Below are 19,230 nucleotides of genomic sequence, written 5' to 3' on the forward strand. Positions count from 1 at the left end.
TTTTTATTTTTATTAATGAAATATATTATAATTAATATTTATTAAGTATATTATTATTATTATTATTATTATTATTATTATTATTATTATTATTATTATTATTATCCAAAAGCTTAGAAGCTTTAGAATTTCATTTTACTTCTTCTTCTTCTTCTTCTTCATTCTAGAGAGCTGCGTAGAACTCCCAATTCTCTCTCTCTCTCTCTCTCTCTCTCTCTCTCTCTCTCTCTCTCTCTCTCTCTCTCTCTCTCCTCTTATTCTCTCTCCCTCTCTCCTTAGTTTCGTGACGGATTTTCGCTCGATCGAAAATCAAAAAATACCGCTGGACTCCATTCTTCTCTGCCGTTATTTCTACCGAAGCGGATCGGTGGTAGGAGCGACGTAGGCGTATCTCATGGGATAAGCCAATTTTTGCTTTTTTCTCAATTTCTTACAAATTATAGGCCCGGTTGACGAACGGATACCACCACGAGAATCTAGGGATGATTCTCTACAAGTCTACTAGGACGAAATTCTCGTGAGGTCTTCATGGGCATAACCCCAAATTTAGGATAAGGAGTTTATTAAGGGGCTTATTTTTAATTAATTAATATTAATTTAGAAATACTAAAATATTGAACATCTGGGGTTGAAGTAGGATTTCTGAAATTTAGGATCCGGGTGAGTGCCGCGGGTGTAATTTTGGGGACCTGCGGGCATAATTCAAAAAATCAAGTGGGGGTGTTAAATATTAGTTTAAATGTTAATTTGAGGTATATGGAGCCTAAAAAAGGTTAGGTGAATTTTATTTTGGGGAAATAAGTTAATTAATCTGGGGAAAATGTAAATTGTAGGAGTTGAGTTTTGGGCACCAAGGGCGTAGGATCTGGGTGATAACGAGACTCTCAGTAAGTCAGGTAAGGGGAATAAAATGTGAAAATGAGCATCTGGTATTTTTCCTGAAAGTTATTATGATAAAATATTAGATAAATTGTGTGGCATTTGAGTAATATTAAATTGGGATACTTTGCAGTGTGAAATTAACATATTATGAATATTAGATGAAAAATGTGTGGCACATGACATGTGTTGAAAAATGTGAAATATAACGATGTGTATTTTCTAAGAAAATATTAAAATGAGAATGATTGATGCAATTAGTAAAAAATAATGAAATGTAATATTTATACGTGAGTAGAAGTTATTGGCATGAAAAATGAGATTGTACAAATTACTGATATAAATATTTTAGGAAATGTGGAAATACGTGACATATGATATGTACTATTATGGGTGATGGAAAGTGTACAAAAAAATGATGAGAATATTTATAGTGAACTCAATTGAGATATATTGAAATATGATTGATAAAATGCCAATACCGCATAATGATTGCGGGTATGTGGTAGTGAACCCTGACGGATGGTTATGATATTGAGCATGGTACCATTGCTAGTGGTGTAGTGCAACCACACGGACTCTTGGAACGTGTGGCGTGACAGTTGACTGTGCCATTTCGTAGCGTTGTTGGGCACCCTAAGTCCGGATCAGGGTTATAGGCCAGCTAGTTGTACTACAGACATGATATGATATTTTGATCTAACTAAGTCGGCCAACCGTGGTTAGATCTAGCCTTTGGACCGCACAACCTTGACCATGGGGGGAAGGATGGCGTGGATAGAAAGATCCTCAGGGTGGCCATGAGTTACAGACGCAATGTTGGTATTTGATACCAAGGATACTCATGAGCTGAAAAGTAAAATGAAGACGAAAAGTAAAAGAATGATAAAATTGGTTAAAATGAAAAATGAAAGGAAGAATGAAAATTGAGAAATAAAGAATGATAAAATTGAGAAATGGAATCATGAGAGTTAATAATATAAATATTTGAGACGAAGTGAAACTCTCTGTCTGAGGGCTTACTGAGTAAGGTGAGTGCCCTGATAGGTATCAGATGTGGCCATACGTGGCTGCATAACGTGTTAGGGCAGAGAGAAGCTACCTGTATGGGGGGGGGGTAATCTTCCCTATTCTCAGGAACTTCGTGGTAAATATGTGTTGGAAATTATTGAATTTAAGAAATGGTTTTAAAGCTTATAAGAGCTTGTGTTGTATATATATATGATTTTGATAATGTGTATATCATTGTATTTTCTTAGATGAAACGATGGTTTGAAAAGTAAAGTGTATTATAACTGAACTCATATGGCCACACACTATAAATAATTTATTACTTCTTACTGAGATGCGTCTCACCCAAATTATTTAAATTTTTTCAAGGGATAGAGATAGACCAGGCGATAGAGCTTCGAGACCTTAGGGAGTTGAGACCCTGACACACAGGGTGAGTTTTAGACTAGGGGCGGTGTAATTCCCCTAGAGTTGAGTTGTTTTTGAGTATGGGATGGTGATGTATTTGTGTATGTATGTTGATACTTTGGATATTGTATTCTGGTTGTTAAGCATGTATTATCTTCTGCTGTTAGGTTTTATAAATAAAATGACTTTTTACCCAGTACCCAATGTGAGTTGGGTTGTATGAAAGGTAGTAGGGTTGTTGACGTGGCCAATTTATGGATGTTTTCGATGACGTGTAAAATATTTATTATTGTTTATAAAAAAAATTTGTACAAAAATCGAGGCATCACAAACCGAGAGTTTTTTAAAAGGCTCACAAGACCAAACCGTCGACGGTCTCAAAAAACTGACAGCGGTTTTGTGTGGACCAACTTGCTTATAAATAGAATTTAGGTCGTTTTTTGTTCAAAATTTCAAAAAATCTCTCTTTCTTTCTCTCTCTCTCTCTCTCTCTCTCTCTCTCTCTCTCTCTCTCTCTCTTACTCACTCACTCTCTCTTTCTCTCCTAGGGTTTTGGTTCCCTCTCTCTCATGTGTGTCTCTTTCACTTCTGAGGTCTCCCGATGCTCCAGTTAGCTCTCCGATCATCTCCCTCATCATTCTCGGCTTGCCAGCAACCTTCTCCTTGTCATATCAAGGAACCTGGGAATTGTTCCAAGGAACTGGATAAGCAATTTTTCAAAAGCAGGTAAGGGGAATAGGTTATGTCAGCTTTTTCTTAAATTTAAACCAATTAAACTCGAGTATATGAACTTGTGTATGTTTTATATGATTTTCTGAATGAGTCAGGCATATGAAATTGATAGTTTTACTTATTATATGTATTTTGGGAAAAACCAAAGTGAGTAGGGTTGCTCATCATCCTTTCCCTTATTAAACGGATATTTTGATTTGAGTAAAAATTATGAAGATGATAAGACATTTTTAGCAAATATATATATTTTCCCGGGCAGTTCAGTATATCTTGATTTATCAATTAAAAGTCATGTGGCATGAGAATTATTTATACTTTACTGCACAATTGAATCTGTGTTTTTACGGTATTATACTATGGAAATGTGATTTATATTGATTGATGGAAATATTGGAAATGTGGTGGAATGGTGAAAATTTGAAATGATGGCTGAATGTCAAGATTGATATGACGGCTAAGTGTCGGGTTTTGATATGACGGTTGTATGTCAGGTCTTGATACGACAGGTTTTATACTGAATTATGAAATGAGTTATATAATAGTTTTTATTACTTAAATTGCATTATATGATTTAAAAACCCTGAGGACCAGATGTGATGAGAGCATGATACCGTAGCTAGTATGTGAGATAGTGCAACCGCACTGTTCTGGATAGAAGTGTTGGTAATAAAAAGTCGATTTGGCCACGGAAGGGTTGTGTACCCCCTGGAATCTAGACTAGGCTGGGTAGGCAAATCGGACTTGCAGATATGAGGTTTGACTTAGCTTGGTGGTAGGCCAGCCAGGGCTAGGCCCAGTCTTCGTACCGCACAACCCAATCATAGGGGTTTATACATGATGATGTTGTATGTCCAAGAGGGGGTTTATTCTTCGCATATATGTGAATTTATGTAAATGTGGTTAGTTATCGAACTGTTTTATGTTATGAAAGAAATGTGTATTTTCAACTGTATAAGTGTGAGTTATACTATACAAATGTCATATCTGTCAGATAAAGTAAATTTAAGAATGCATTTAAGTTTACTAAAACTTATGTTAGCCACAAACTGATACTAATTTATTACGTCTTATTGAGAAGTGTCTCACCCTAGTAAATATATCAAATTTTCAGGATCTATAGGAAATCAAGTCTAGGAGCTCCGGGGCAGGACCTCGACGATTTAGCCGAGAGTGAACTTGGTAGGATACTATTTTATAATGTTTAGTTGTTTTCGAACATTTTGGGTTGTATAATTTTTTGGGAAATTTTAGTAAGACTGGTTGAGAGTAGTTCTCTGGTATGTATGGTTGTATAAGTATATTTTGCTTCCGTTGGCTGTATTTTTATATTAATTATGGATGTTGATATGGTGGCATTAGAGTATTATAGGGCTCTTTATGGAATATTAGCACTCTGGGCCCCACTGGGTTCAGGGCGCTACAACTTGCTATATAATAAATCTAACACAAAGTTCAAGCAAGCTATGCTTTTCTGGTAAGCATTGTAAACATTTCATATTTTAACCAGAAAAAGCAACCATATAGATCTTAAAATTTTTAAATTTTAATATAAGATCATATAGTTAGGCCTAGGATAATTTTTCCTAAGCAACATATTTCCACCTAAGATCTATTTTGAGAAAAAAAAATCATTTTGCCCAAACACAGCATATGCCACAGTTAGCTCAATAGAAATCTAAGCCATAAGATGGGTGAGTGTAAACAGATATTTTAATTTCAAAAGCTCCCCCTTTTTATCTGAGTACTAGCTTAGATATAAATATCACTTATACTTTTCAAGGATAGATTTCATCAAGTGCTAAACTGTATAAGCAACCGGTTTTGAACCTTAAAAAAAAATTCTACTGGATATTGTTTAAGTCATTTTTATCATCCAGTAAAATCATTTTTATAGAACACACATGCATTAGAAATCTAATATTTAAGTCATGCAAAGTGTTCATATAAACTAAGAACAATCCATATCAATTTATGATTTCATAAAAGTAAGATATGATGTTCATGGTTTTCTGAAAAGCCTCAGAACTCAAAAACAAAAACAATAGAAATATGATGCATATGAATCCACATGAGTGACAATTTTAAAAAAGTTTCTACGAGGATGGAGTTCATGCTCTCCTGTTTGTTCTCATGCACACACAAATGCATTTTCAGCTAAAGATGAGGCTTATAAATCTTTTATCATACTATCATCCTTCCTAAATAATTCAGCATGCAGTATATCATAGACATTTAGCACACAATCACATTGCATATTGTATTCCATTTTGCACATAGTCACACTGCATATTGCATTTCAACTTAGCATACGATAGCCAATCAAGGCTATTCTCAATAATTATGCAATAATTGTGCAATTGGGGTTCATCATGAAAATGACACCACTCAAATGACTTAATGAGTGAGTGTGAAATGAAAATATCCCCTATGTCATGCATTTGTTCATAGTCGAGGGACTTTAATCAAGGCATGTGATATAGACTTTAAAATAACATGATTATCCATTTAGGACCTAAATGAAGTTTAGAATATATAGCTTAAACCAAATGGTGTTGATGAACTAGATTTTCCTAGGATTAGAAGATGTGCATAATTTAGAGCATTCTAGGAAAAATCTAATTAAAAAAAATTTTGGCAGCTTGTCGTTTGTAAGTAGTTCATTTTTCCATCATGCAGTTCACAAGAGCATGCACCAAATACCTAGTTGATTCTACACCATGCAATTCACAAAGTTTCTGCATCATCTATGCAGATGGCGTTCAATCCAAGCATGCAGCGACATAAACAACTACCAGCATGCAGTTCATAAGTTTGCATTAGCCATGCAAATGACATTAAAAAATTTAGTATCCATATGCAGTTCATGCTATAATCAAGATTAACTATCCCTCAACTGAATTAAAACATATAGCAAGATATGGATAGTAATTTGAAGTCTTGTTCTTACAAGGCATGTAAGACAAAATATGTTTTGAGAATAAGCACAATACCATAAAGTGTTTATCGGAAGAATTTTAACATGTTGCTCCCCTTCAATAATGCAGCCAAATCATTACCATCTTATGCTCTTCTTTTCCCCCTTCCTTATGCATTAAATTCTTATCCAAGACGTCTAAATTTTCAGTAACTTTGAATTTAGCTTTGATTTGATGAAGGCCTTGAATCCCTTTCTAGATGCTTCTAATTTGATTAAGAAGGGATTTCTTTTCATAAGCACAAGCAAATTAAGAATTGATGATAAATAGTGCTTATAACTAGGTTTGGGAAGGAATCACTTAATAGAGTTCGATCTGCTAAATTGTAAGAGATGACTGATTTTTCATTTTTGAATGTCTTTGAATTTTGATTAGGTATTCAAGTTCCAAGATGAGTTTAGGATTAGATTATGCATAGTACAATGATGAATTTCCTAAAGGTCAAACTTGTGCAATGGACAAAATATACTTAACTTTAGATTTTCATATTTAAGCATTTAGAATCATTTGCCAAGAAAAGTGTTAGCTTTGGTGCAATCCCAATAGGGGGGGGGGGGGTGAATTGGAAATTAAAAAATTTCCTCCTAGGTTCAACTAATCCAGCATCAATATTACACAACCTAGGGGCAGTCTAAATATATATGAAATTGCACATATGATATATTAAACAATTTTTGGAACATGCACCACAATTTTAGTATTTCTCAACTAAAAAAGTAATTTTGTGCCAATTAGATATGCAGTATATTTAGTAGGAAATTTAAATCAAGCACAAAGCAAAATATAATGCAGGAAATGTAAACTTGACATAGAATATGATATCAGGGTTCAGCCAATCCTGCCTATGTCCCCACCTTGGCACACCTGCACAAGGATTACATTATAAGATCACTTAATGGGTGGAGTGGCACCTAAACAACCAAGTCAATTAGAACAGGGTTGACCTCAACCTTTACATACAATCTTTACCGGGCTGGATTACTGCCTCCTCAGGCCTCACCTGGGATACAACAGTATTTTCACAATACAAACAGGGTACATTGATTATGCTTCTCAATCAAGAAGATATGTACCAAAAGTAGTCAATCAACCACACATCAACAGTATAGGTAATGTAAGCTTTGTGATGTGATTTTTGTGCAAGCAACACTCAACAAGATATAATCACACGTATGCTCAAGAGTGTAAAAACAAGCTATTTTTTTGAAACAAGATATATCAAATATCAATACTAGATTAGGGTTTCAAAGATGCTAATCAGATATTCAAATCAACTCAAAAAATATTCTCCTCAGTAAAATAGGCACAAGAGTTGTTTGAAAAATTATAGCTTGTAAAAAACCTTTGCACACAAAAAATGATAGCTATATGAGTCTTACAATGACAATACAAAGATCCTCAAGCTACTAGGTTTTTCCCAACATTAGATTTATCAAATAAAATCAGTGTGATAAACTTTGCTTAACTCCCCAAAATAAATCAATCAATCAAACAAGAATAATGGGAGTATTAAGCAATTTATACTAAGCAATAACACAAGCAAGAACTCTCACAAAGTTCAGATTGATCAAAAGAATGAAGGTATGAGAGTGCTTAGAAGTATTATAGGCAAAATAGGATTTTGAGTTTGAGAGGATTTTGCACTAATTATTTTCTTAATTTCTTGTTAATCCACACAAATAAGGCCCTATATATAGAAGTTGGGCAAATTATGACCATTTAGGACATGTAGGGTATTATTAGAATTGTATAAAAATAATTTAGAAATTTTAACCCTGTTTAAGCCTTTTAACCTTGGTAAAAAAATAAGCAACCCAAGAGTTTTCGGGTGGCTGAACCTTGGTTCGGTCTCCCAAATAAACTCAGTTAAAAAATTAGCTTTTGAATGTTTGGGTGCCTGATTCTAGGTTCGGTTGGCTAACCCAAGGCGAAAATCATTCTGTCCAACTTTCGGTCGCCTAGTCTATACTTTGGTTGACCAAACTCAAGTGTTTGGTTGCCCGAGAATAAAATGAACATGAGGTTCAGTTGGCTGAGTTGGTGAGGACGGTCACCTTAGCAATTCAGTCGCCTGTGGACGGTGTGGTCAAATATGTTTGGCCACCCGAATCCAAGGCAACATGTTGACTTGTCAACGGTTCAAGCACTCGAGATGTTTTGAACACAAAGGGTTTGGTCACCCGACCTCTCTCAAAATTTCCTATTAAGTCTAATTTATTATAATTCAATCCCCTGATAGTGTAAGTGATTATGTGGACTATTTTGTGCACTTGTGTAGGGACCTAAGGTCTTTCTAGGGTCATTTTGAAATGGTCCCAAAAATTCGGCGTATCCCTAAGGTCTTTCTAAAGTCTTAAGCTTACAATTACCTACATACATGACATGCAGAGATTGTTACAAATCGATGTAAATTATTACAGACCAATTAAAAATGAATGCAAATACAATAGAAAATGGGTCTTCATTCTTTTGATTCTTTAGATGCCATATATGAAGCTTGTTCTTCATAGTCCCCATGGCTTGCTTAAGTTCCTACCAACAGTGCATGCTAAGGATAAACTTGTTCAAAAAGCTCAGTGCACTTGTCAGAAACATTGGTTTTGTCATAATCAAAATAGGATCAGACTCATAGAGTCAACAAAAAGAACCATTGTCCATTTGGAAGTGGATTTACTTAAGCATACTTCTGAGATATTACTCAAGAGTTGATGATTTATGTTATTTATCTCAGAAATATAAGGTTGTAGATATTGTAGCCAATTGAGTCCTTAACCTTTACTTTGAACATTTCGAAGGAATGATATTGATTGCGTGGAGACAAAAGTCCCATTCAAGCAAAGATTATCTCTTTCTTTTTTAGTTCAAGGTTAGCATGTTATAGCCAATATTTTCCTATTTAATCAATCATTATGATATATATATATATATATATATATATATGTGTGTGTGTGTGTGTGTGTGTGTGTTAAATGATTAGATTGGATATATCACTTGAATTTTTCATATTGGCTTGATTCTCTAAGGTTCTTAGTATAACAACAATGTATACTAGGATTTGAAATTTTAAGCACAAACCACTTCCCAAGCATCTAGTCATCACTATCCTCTTTTCATTTATGGATGGTTGACTCTACTAAGTTATCAATCCTAAGGTCTAAGGAGAAGTGTTGACTTTGGTGTAATCCCAAGAGGGGGGTGAATTGGAGATTTAAAAGTTCTAAGTCAAATATTTCGCAATCAATATATCACAACCTAGAGTCTATCTATAGCAAGTATTGAATTTACAGATAGATGAAGAAGTAGTTGATTTGCACAAGTGCATGCTTCCAGTATTTCCAAACAATCACAAATAAATATTTAATGATTTAATGCAATAAATTCAGCGCATAAATCTCACCAATCAAATACTCGAAAGTAAAGCAGATAAAGTAAGAGATAACACCAGATATGTTATCGGGGTTTGGCAACTATGCCTACATCCCTACCTCAAGCTACACTAGCTATGAGGATTCCACTAAACCTTGCCCACTTACGGGTGGAGTGGCACCGATTACACTATCCTCTCCTTACTGGGTGAGGAAATACCCCAAGTCAAATTCGCAGGGCTGACCCCAACCTTTACAACCACACCTTACTATACAACAGGTCATCCTAACCGAGTCTGACTATCCGGTGCATGTTACAAGCCAGTGTAATCCTCTTTCGACGATCACATGCCGAGAATACAACTAGTATAAATTTCATGTACAATACAATACTTCTTACAATAACCAGATAAGTACACCAATATAACCAATGCAGTCCTATATGATAGAGATTTATGCTTAATGGAGATTATGTACTTAATCTCTTAAAAAGAATTGTCAATCAAGTAAAATAAGAGATGATGTTAAGATTTATCTTTGAATCAAATCGGTTTAAGTTAGGAATGGAATTTCAAAGATCTATACTTCAAATAACTTTATCTCCACAAAATATTTTTTAGCAATAAAATCAGGAGATAGTAGAGATTAGCTTCTCAAAAATAGTTTTGCAATAAGCACAAAACCTAACCTTTGAATCTTATAACAAAATTCAAACATTCTCAAAAATATACTCACTCTTCAACTTGCAATAATAATGCAAATAAAAAGGATGAAATAAGTGTTATCTTATCAAAAATGATTTTGCAAAGAAGAATCAAAGAGAGTGTGTATATTTTCCTTGAAGAATCTAAGTATATAGGCAATAAAAGCTCAAAAATTTCAGAGGGAATTTTTGCTTAATCAAATTGCTAATCTCTACTTAATCTAGATAAATGAACGGGGATATGAAGAATCCCCAAAAATTTAGATCGTTGAGGATACGGAGGGGATTTTGGGAAAATTTTAATTAAAATTAGCCCCTGTTTAGCACAGTTAAAAATAGTGAACCCGAGAGGTTCGGTCGACCGATGCTTGGGCCGGTCAGCTGTCTATGAAGGCTCAATTGACCTAGGTGTATGGTCGGTCGGTTATCCTCTCTTAGCTATTTTGAATTTTCAACAAAGGTCGGTTGACCAAGGGCAGGCCAGTCGACCTACTAAGAGGTGAACCAAAACCCTTTGTGAGTTCGGTTGACCAAGAATGAGATAATTTTGAACTATATGATCGGTCGACTGAGATAGGTGGAACAAAGTTCGGTCGACCATGGCAGCTTAGTTCAAAACTGGGTTGATCGACTGAGCCTTGGTCAACAAGTTGATTTCGGGCAAATAGTAGTTCAGTCAACCTTTTGATTAAAGCACAAGGGTGGTTGGTCAACAAAGGACATTTAGATTTACAATTTTGCCCTCAATTAGACCCTAAAAATCCAACGTCAGTCAACCAAAGTCTTCCAAAACCTTTTGTAAGTTTTAAGCAATTTTGAGAAAGATTTTAGGTGAAAGGTCTGGTGCCTGTGGTCAGTTTATGGCCTTTGAGCATTAAAGTCCTATTATGCATGAGATGCAGTTATTATAGACTATAATAATTATTACTGACCCAGAAACTTAATTGCAGTTACAATAAAGAAAATTTGTCTTCATTCCCTTTTGCTCTTCAAGTACCATCTTGTGGTATGAGTATTTGGTTCCTTATGACATCAACTGCATCTTTACCGTCCATACGTGTTAAGGTTAATCATGTACAAAATCTGAAGGCACAGGTAAGATACAAAGAGATTTTTTATTATCAAAACAGGATATGACTCATCGAGTCAACAAGGAGTCATTGGGATTCGTTTTAGTACCCATTTTTCTTTGAGCCTTAGCAGGTTAAAATTCAGCGTTTCTTTGACTCTCCAAATTTGTTTAGGTTTCACACCTTTCCTTTTAAATGGGCAATCAAATTTTATGTGGCCCTTCTTTTTACATAAAAAGCACGTGGTGTGAGCATATGCATTGGAGGAGGCACTAGCATAGTATTTTGATTCTTTTATTAAAATACCCCATGTAGAGGTTGTTTCTCTTCTTATTTTCAATTCCATTATATCCTATGCCCTCCTTGTCTAAGGTCATTTTTTTAAGAGCCTATGAGCTTATCAAAATTTTCTTTTCCTATAGTAGAAGTGTAGATAATCTTAGATTGTTCCTCTATTTTACTTTCAAGACTTAGTATTTTTTAGTCTTTTATGCCTTTGCAGTTTGCTTGTAATCTTACAAGCTATTTGGCCATCATTTTAATTTTGCAATCAAGTTAAAAAATATACAGATCCTTCTTATTTTCAATAGAAATTTGGGATCTTAGATCTTCTAGCTCTTTTATCACTTTTTCATTTTTGCTCTCCAAGAAAGTGATTTTCAAATCTTTTTCAATCTTTTCATTTTCTAAGATAGCATGATATTCTTTTAATTCTTCGATTTTTTTTGCCAAATTATTATTTCCATTTTTCAAAATTGTTTTCTTTTTAAACATCCTAACTAGATTCTTATGCATTTTAATAAATTCCTTTTGGAGTTCCTCATAAGATGGCATGCTTTCACTAGCAGATTCATCACATGATTCACTACTATAATTATCACAAGATACAGTGCAAGAATCATTATATGAATCTTCAATTGAGATATAAGGGCAAGCATGTACCTTTTCAACCTCTTCATCGATTAAAGCTATTAGGCAATGACTTTCTCCTCTTTGATCATTTGAGCTTGAAGCATCCAGAGTGGTGGTTTCCTTCTCCTTGGTCTTTCCATATCTTCTACAAGTTCTTCCCATATTTGCTTTGCACATTGACATGCCATGATGTAGAGACCTGAAAAATATACTAATAAAAATAATTGAAGAAGGAGGATTTTTGGTTTGGTGAAGACCAAACCGTCGACGGTTTGGAGAGGGGCACAGAAAACCATCGATGGTTTTGTATTTACCACAAGCCAATTACAGGTAAAACGGTAAAAAGGGCGGGTTAAAGACCCAAATCGTCGACGGTTAGGTGAAGGGTATAGAAAAACGTTGACGGTTTTGTCTACAATGTTGAATATAAGGAAGTCTCGCAAGCTTCATTTGTTAAACAAAAAAAATCGCTCCCCCCTCTCTCTAAAACCCTATGGCCCTAACTCCTTCTCTCTTCGGTTTCGGCTCTTTTATAGCCCGAATTGACGATCAGAAGTCACCACAAGGATCTAGGGATGATTATGTACAACTTAATTAGAGTAGATTGTTGATCTGTGGTTCTTGCGCACCACCCGAAAACCAGGGTAAGTGTGATATTTTAGGGTTTCATTGATTGTTTGGAGTACGTGGGCCTAGGGAATGTATTAAATGATAAATAATTCTAGGATTTAGTTGATTGCATTGAGGAAATGTGAATTTCAGGGTTTTGAGCTTCGAACTCCGTGGGGGTGTGGATTTAGGGTTGTTAGCAGACCTCTGAGTAAGTCAGATAAAGGGAATAAATTATAACAGCTATTTGGGAAATGAACTCGATGATTTAATGTATGTGCATTTGAAATATGATATTTTTCTGGTGATTATTATGATATGAATATCATATAAAAATTGTGTGGCATGAGAAATATGACATGACTAATTTATACGGGGAATGTAATTGAAATTGGAATAGATGTTTTGCATTGAGAAATGAGACTATGATATATATATATATATATATATATATATATATATATATATATATATACCCAATTATGTTTTATATACATATTTGCGGATCATATGAGATTTTTATATGGAAATGATGAAAAGTGGAATACAAAATTGTTTTATAGAGAAATGATGAAATGTGATATACATATGTGTATTTTTACTGGGAAATGATGGACTATAACATATAGAAATGTTTCCTATGTTAAACGGGGGAAAAATGAAATATCGACATGCTTTATGAAAATGGAATGTGTACTAAAATGATGAGAATGAAACAAAAAATGATGAGAATATTACTGATGTAATGAAATGTTCCAGCATACTGAAATGTGAATATTGAAATGAGAATTCTGAATTGTGAATATTGAAATATGAATATGAAAATGTGGGAATGAGAACCCTGATGGATTGTTGTTGATAGAGAGCATGGTACCGTTGCCAGCGAGGTATTAGTGCAACCACATGGTCTCGTGGAAAGTGTGGCGTGGCAGTCGATTAAACCAGTGAAAAGGGTAGTTTTGCCCCTAGAGTTTAGACCAGGCGTAGGCAGGCCAATCGTGCCCTAGACAGGTAGTTTCATTGTTTTGATCTAACTGAGTAGGCCAACTGCAGTTAGGTCTAGCCTTCGGGCCACACAACCTAGTCATGGGGGAAGCATGATGATGGGAATATCCTCAAGGCACCCATGAGTTATAGACAGGATGCGATTGGTTACTATGGACACACTTGAGCTAGATTGTGAAAGGAAAATGAGAAATGAAAGAGTGTGGATTTAATGGCATGCATAATTAGGGCGAAGTAAAACTCTCTGCATGAGGACTTACTGAGTACGGTGAGTGCCCTGATAAGTATAAGTTGTACCTACACCCGAATTAATCAGGCAAGGTTACAAACGAAATCAGAGCAGAGGGGCACTATATGTATGAGCGTGTAATCTCCCCTATCCTCGGAAACTCTCACTGATAAATATTGGTTGCATGTGTATGAGTTTGATAAATGGAATTAAAGCTTATAAAATATTATGTTATATATCTATATGATTATGAGTTCAAACCTGTATATTTTCTCAGATGATATAATCACTTAAATGAGTATTTTATGATATAACTAAACTCATGTGCCAGACACTGTAAATAATTTATTCCGTCTTACTGAGAGGTGTCTCACCCAAATATTTAAATATTTCAGGGAATCGTAACAGATTAGGAGATAGAGCTCCGAGATAGAGGGGAGTCGATACTCTGATAGTCAGGGTAAGTGTTTTGTGTTAGGGATGTGTTTGTGTAATCCACTAGAGTATGTTATGGATTTTTGGGATGTGTATGGATGTGTATAACTCTGGTTATTTTTATTCTAGATGATTTTTAAAATATTAACTTCTATTGTTAGGTTTGTTGGTACGAGATTGTCTATTTTCCCGTGCCCTATTTCAGGTCAGGTTATGTTGATATGGTATTAGAGTTTGTGATGTGGCAGATGATTAACTTATTAATTATTGTTTATATAATAAAAATTTTTTTATGGAAAATCAGGGCATCACGGTTTGGTATCAGAGCCTAGGTTGCTAGGTTTTGCAAACTTTAGTAAACAACGGAATACAATACCAAAGTATAGGAATGGGTTTTGATGAGAATTGGAGATGGGTAGGTTGAGATATGGATCAGTTATTGTTAGAGGATGAGATTGGAATTTAGGGTTCTATTTTGTGACCTGGAGGCAGGAGTTCTATGGTTGTTTCTGTGATTTTACTAGGGTGACGAATTTAGGAAAACCATAGTAAACTATCACGGGTTCTTGTTTTTGAGAAGTGGGACTAAATCTTAAATTGGGATTGCGGATGTTAAGAAGAATAGTTGTAGAAGATTATTTTATGGATTTTAGTTTGTTGGGTGTATTAGTGGTGTTGTGAAGATGGAATGCTAAGACTTTTTTGTATCATTTTCAAGATGGAGCTTGGAAGTAGCAGTGCATATGCTGGAGATGATGATGCAGGACCTTCCAGTATGGGTGGAGGAGACCCCGATGCAGTGCTACGTAGCGTCACCTAGAAGGTGATGGAAAAGATGGCTAAGAGCTCAGGGGAGCGGAGCAACACGATTGAGCAGTTCACGCGTATGAAACCCCCATCGTTTTTCAGAGGGGTTGACTCATTCGTGGCCAAGAATTGGGTTTAGGATATAAAGGAGATGTTGGCAGTGCTCCCTTGTACCGAGGAGAAAAAAGTGTCCTTTGCTGCATTCAAGTTGACAGGGGAGGCAAAACACTGGTGGAGATCAGTGAAATTATTAGAGGAGCAGAGACCTGAGCCTGTAGCGGTAACCTAGAGCCACTTCTTGGAGATTTTCTTGAAGCGATACTTACCGGCTATCAGCAGAAGCACGAAGGCAGTAGAGTTCTTGCATTTTACACAGGGGCATATGACGATACAATAGTATGCTGCCAAATTCATCAAGTTGTCTCGATTTGCCCCGTATATGGTGCCGGATGAGGAAAAGAAGGTGAGAAAATTTGAGGAAGGTTTGAGATAGAGTTTGTTTAAGCAGGTTGTGAGCTTTCAGGTCCAGAACTTCTCAGAGCTGGTAGGTAAAGCTACAGTTATTGAGACCAGCTTACAGAGAAGTGCCCCAGTACAGGGCTAAAGAAAGAGACCTACACCTCCTGATTTTTAGGCAGGTTCCAGTCAGGGACCTTGGAGGAGGTAGGATAGCAGAGGAGGTCGAAGACAGGGGATAGGAGATCGAGTGGTACAGGGTAGATCGATGCCCCCTTTTTGTCCCAAATGTTATAGAAGACACCCAAGAGAGTGTCGGGTCAGAGAGATGGTTTATTATTGATGCTACCAGCCTGGCCACATGGCGAGAGACTACCAAGCACTGCCAATAAATGCGCCTACTCCTAGACCATATCGAGGAGGTCACTAGGCACCCCGAGGCAGTCAGTAGAGGAATACCGCTCGAACGCGGGTCTATGCTTTGACACCAAGAGATGTTGAGGCGGAGATGTCGTGATAGGTATTGTTTTAATTCTATCATATAAAGCTACTGTTTTGTTTGATTCAAGGGCAACTCACTCCTTTATAGCCCGGGAGTTTACCAAGTTTTGTGGGTTAGAAATTCAGTCGTTAAATGTTAGTTTGTCAGTGGCTACACCGAATGGGGCTGTAGGGTTATGTAAAAAGGTACTCAGGAACCGTCAAGTCAGGGGAGGTCTTTATTAGCTAACTTGGAGGTTTTAGATATTCATGAGTTCGAGGTAATTTTGGGGATGGACTGGCTAGGTGCCCACTATACCAATATTAACTGTTATCAGAGAGAAGTAGTATTCAGACCTCCATAAGAGTAGGAGTACAAATTTGTGGGGCCATGTGTGCGCACCCCACCATAGTTACTATCCACCATTCAGGCAAGGAGATTGTTGTTGGAGGGTTTTTAGGGATATTTGGCTTGTGTGAAGGCAGTATCAGAAGGAGAGTTGAGGTTAGAGGATATCCCGATGGTGAGGGATTTTCCTGATGTATTTACCAAGAATTTTTCGGGACTACCTCCTCATCGTAAGGTAGAGTTTGCTATTAATCTAGTTCTGAGGACAACGCCGATTTGTAAAGCGTTGTATAGAATGACATCGATGGAATTGAAAGAATTGAAGGAACAGTTGTAGGAACTGTTAAACAAAGGATTTATTCAGCCCAACGTGTCGCCCCTAGGGCGCCAATTTTGTTTGTGAGGAAGAAGGATGGATCGATGAGAATGTGCATTGATTACAGAGAAATTAATAAAGTGACTATCAAGAATAAGTACCCGTTTCCTCGCATTGATGATTTGTTTGATCAGTTATAGGGGACATAAACATTCTCTAAGATTGATTTATGATTTGGGTACCATCAAGTGAAGATCAGGGTAGAGGATGTTCCAAAAATAGCATTCAGGATTCGGTATGACCACTACGAATTCCTGGTTATGCCGTTTGGATTGACAAATGCTCCTGCAGTGTTTATGGATTTGATGAACAAAGTATTCCACTAGTATTTGGACCAATTCGTGGTAGTGTTAATTGACGACATACTAGTGTATTCAAAGAGCCTAGAGGAACATGAGGAACATCTAAGGATAGTGCTTTAGGTGCTGAGAGAAAGGTAACTGTATGAGAAATTTAAGAAGTGCAAGTTTTGGTTGGAGGAAGTTACCTTCCTTGGACACATGGTATCCAGGGGTGGTATTTCGGTGGATCCGAGCAAGCTCGAGGCAGTAGTAGACTGGGTGTGACCAAAGAATGTGCAGAAGATTAGAAGCTTCTTGGGATTAGTTGGGTACTACAGCAGGTTTGTTGAGGGTTTTTCTAAACTGTCAGGCCCACTAACTATATTGACCAGGAAAGGTGTGAAGTTTGAGTGGTCTGATGAATATGAACAGAGTTTTCAAGAGTTGAAGCAACGACTCATCACTGCACCAGTTTGATGATTCCTTTAGAAGAAGAGGGTTTCATAATTACATTGATGCGTTACATAAAGGGCTCGGATGTGTTCTGATACAGTAGGAGAGAGTTGTAGGGTATGCCTCCTAACAGCTGAAAGAATATGAGAAGAATTACCGTACCCATGATCTGGAGTTAGCAGCAGTGGTCAATGTGTTGAAAATTTGGAGACACTATCTATATACGAGTAGGTGTGAGATTTTTACTGATCATAAAAGCCTGAAGTACTTCTTCATGCAGAAAGAATTAAATATGAGGCAGAGGAGATGGATGGAGCTGATAAAAGAATACGACTGCACCATTAGTTACCACCCGAGAAATGCTAATGTGGTGGCTGATGCTTTGAGCCAAAAATCAGTGGGTTCATTAGTATCTATAGTGGTGACTTAGCATCCAGTCCGGATGGATTCGGAAATACTTGGAGTGGAACTCGTAGAGGGTGATCATCAGGCATTTATTGCCAATCTGGTACTACAGCCGATCCTATATGAAATAATTAAAAGTACTTAGAGAAGTGATGCAGAGTTAGTAACGTTTATAGACCAAGTATAGAATGGTCAAGAGGCAGAATTCAACATCTCAGATGATGGGGCTTTGAGGTTTCGTACCCGGTTGTGTGTGTCTGCTGATGCCGAGATTAAGAAAGTTATTCTGGAAGAAACGCACCGATCCTTGTATAATGTACACCCTGATAGCACTAAAATGTACAGGGATCTTCGGGAGTCTTTTTGGTGGAGTAATATGAATAAAGAAATTACTGAATTTGTGAATCAGTGTTTAACATGCTAGCAAGTGAAAGCTGAGCATCAGAGACAAGTGGGATCATTGCAACCACTTCTCATTCTTGAGTTGAAGTGGGAGTATATAACAATGGATTTTGTCACAGGGTTACCGCTGGCACTTCATGGATAGGACGCCATTTGGGTAGTCATAGATCAATTGACAAAGACTACTCATTTCCTTCCTATCAAAGTTAACTACTCCATAAGCAAATTGGTGGAGTTGTATATTCAGGAGATAGTTAGACTGCATGGCGTGCCAGTGTCCATTGTATCGGATCAAGACCCACGATTCACATCTCATTTCTAGAGGAGTTAGCAAGAAGCCATGGGTTCTCAGCTATTGTACAACACAATATTTCATCCCCAGACAGATGGATAGATGGAGAGGACAATACAGATACTAGAAGATATGCTATGATCATGTGTGCAAGTGTAAGAACCCGAAAAATATATAAAGGGATTTCTGCAGATTTCGTCGACGAAGGCAGTAGACTTTTCGTTGACGAAATTCAGAGGTTCGTCAACGAAGAAAAGCCGAGAGGTCTGGAGAAATTGAAATATAAGACTTCATCGATGAGGCTGCCGACATCCGTGACGAAATCCTTGACTTTTCGTCGATGAAGGTACTTTTCGTCAACGAAAACCGGGCGGGTCAAAGGGTGTATAAAAGGAAAATTTATTTTCTTATTCATTAAGTTTCCTTACTCTCTCTCTTTCTCTCTAGATTTCCTGGCCGGTCGTTAACAGAATCGAAAATCTGAGGTTACCACGAGGATCATGGAGGGATTATCTACAACTTCTGTGGATCGGAATCTCGGTTTGAGCGTTTTCGGGTTTCGGGCAAAAATCGAGGTAAGGCTTGGTTTTCGTTTC

This window comes from Malania oleifera, chromosome 8, assembly GCF_029873635.1.
Source record: "Malania oleifera isolate guangnan ecotype guangnan chromosome 8, ASM2987363v1, whole genome shotgun sequence".
In the NCBI taxonomy this organism is placed as follows: Eukaryota; Viridiplantae; Streptophyta; class Magnoliopsida; order Santalales; family Ximeniaceae; genus Malania; species Malania oleifera.